We start from the raw sequence: 2,500 nt of genomic DNA, 5'->3' as shown, positions 1-2,500 counted from the left end.
CACCCCAACTTTTGCAAAATACTGTTTCTTTTCACTTTTCATGATCTAAGGCGCGTTCCGACGGCGTTTTGAACAAATTTATGAGAAAAAAAATTTTGACCCTCGGACCAAAATTTTTTCGTTCGGGGCCCCATGGCCTATGGCCAGTATGGGAACTCGGGATGCCGATATGACAAAATTTGTCAAAAAATCACTAAAAAGTCGCTATGGCCCATTATTTAGAGCTTGTTGAGACCTTTCTAAAACACCTTGGTTGACCCCTGTCCGATAAGTAGTTTTCGAGATATTCGAGAAAATGTGATTTTTTGGGACTTAGAAAATTTTTGACCCGTACCCTAAGAAAAAGTGATTTTTTCATAGGACAATTTTTTCTTCGCAAATACTGTTTGGTTTCACTTTTCATTATTAGAAACGCGTTCCGAAGCCATTTTCATCAAAATCTCGTGAAAAAAAAATTTCACCCCCGGACCAAAAGTTGGCCGTTCGGTGCCCTATGGCCTATGGCCAGTATGGGAACCAAGGATGCCGATATGCGAAAAAGTGTCAAAAAATCACTTGAAAGTCGCTATGGCTCATTAAATAGAGCTTGTAAAGACCTTTCTAAAACACCTTGGTTGACCCCTGTCCGATAAGTAGTTTTCGAGATATTCGAGAAAATGTGATTTTTTGGGACTTAGAAAATTTTTGACCCGTACCCTAAGAAAAAGTGATTTTTTCATAGGACAATTTTTTCTTCGCAAATACTGTTTGGTTTCACTTTTCATTATTAGAAACGCGTTCCGAAGCCATTTTCATCAAAATCTCGTGAAAAAAAAATTTCACCCCCGGACCAAAAGTTGGCCGTTCGGTGCCCTATGGCCTATGGCCAGTATGGGAACCAAGGATGCCGATATGCGAAAAAGTGTCAAAAAATCACTTGAAAGTCGCTATGGCTCATTAAATAGAGCTTGTAAAGACCTTTCTAAAACACCTTGGTTGACCCCTGTCCGATAAGTAGTTTTCGAGATATTCGAGAAAATGTGATTTTTTGGGACTTAGAAAATTTTTGACCCGTACCCTAAGAAAAAGTGATTTTTTCATAGGACAATTTTTTCTTCGCAAATACTGTTTGGTTTCACTTTTCATTATTAGAAACGCGTTCCGAAGCCATTTTCATCAAAATCTCGTGAAAAAAAAATTTCACCCCCGGACCAAAAGTTGGCCGTTCGGTGCCCTATGGCCTATGGCCAGTATGGGAACCAAGGATGCCGATATGCGAAAAAGTGTCAAAAAATCACTTGAAAGTCGCTATGGCTCATTAAATAGAGCTTGTAAAGACCTTTCTAAAACACCTTGGTTGACCCCTGTCCGATAAGTAGTTTTCGAGATATTCGAGAATAATGTGATTTTTTGGGACTTAGAAAATTTTTGACCCGTACCCTAAGAAAAAGTGATTTTTTCATAGGACAATTTTTTCTTCGCAAATACTGTTTGGTTTCACTTTTCATTATTAGAAACGCGTTCCGAAGCCATTTTCATCAAAATCTCGTGAAAAAAAAATTTCACCCCCGGACCAAAAGTTGGCCGTTCGGTGCCCTATGGCCTATGGCCAGTATGGGAACCAAGGATGCCGATATGCGAAAAAGTGTCAAAAAATCACTTGAAAGTCGCTATGGCTCATTAAATAGAGCTTGTAAAGACCTTTCTAAAACACCTTGGTTGACCCCTGTCCGATACGTAGTTTTCGAGATATTCGAGAATATGTGATTTTTTGGGACTTAGAAAATTTTCGACCATGACATATATGAAAAGTGAATTTTTCATAGGACCAAAAAGTTTGTCCAAATAGGGTTTTGGTTCACTTTTTATGGTCAGATAAGTGATCCGATGCTATTTTCATGATCATTAGAGGGATTTCACGCTGTGACCAAAAATTTTCATACTTCATACTTGTCCCGGTGCCGTATATGGGAGGACCGGGGGAACATGTCTTCGTAAGTCGTGATGTTCAGTGACGGATTTCTGGGACTTAGAAAAAAAATGTGCTCTCAGGCACATTATATGTTTCATACACACATGATTTTCATTCTTCATACTTGTCCCCGTGCCGTATATGGGAGGACCGGGGGAACATGTCTTCGTAAGTCGTGATGTTCAGTGACGGATTTCTGGGACTTAGAAAAAAAATGTGCTCTCAGGCACATTATATGTTTCATACACACATGATTTTCATTCTTCATACTTGTCCCCGTGCCGTATATGGGAGGACCGGGGGAACATGTCTTCGTAAGTCGTGATGTTCAGTGACGGATTTCTGGGACTTAGAAAAAAAATGTGCTCTCAGGCACATTATATGTTCCATACACACATGATTTTCATTCTTCATACTTGTCCCCGTGCCGTATATGGGAGGACCGGGGGAACATGTCTTCGTAAGTCGTGATGTTCAGTGACGGATTTCTGGGACTTAGAAAAAAAATGTGCTCTCAGGCACATTATATGTTCCATACACACATGATTT

The sequence above is a fragment of the Anopheles stephensi genome, unplaced genomic scaffold (assembly GCF_013141755.1).
Source record: "Anopheles stephensi strain Indian unplaced genomic scaffold, UCI_ANSTEP_V1.0 ucontig154, whole genome shotgun sequence".
In the NCBI taxonomy this organism is placed as follows: Eukaryota; Metazoa; Arthropoda; class Insecta; order Diptera; family Culicidae; genus Anopheles; species Anopheles stephensi.
This window is presented reverse-complemented; position numbering follows the sequence as displayed.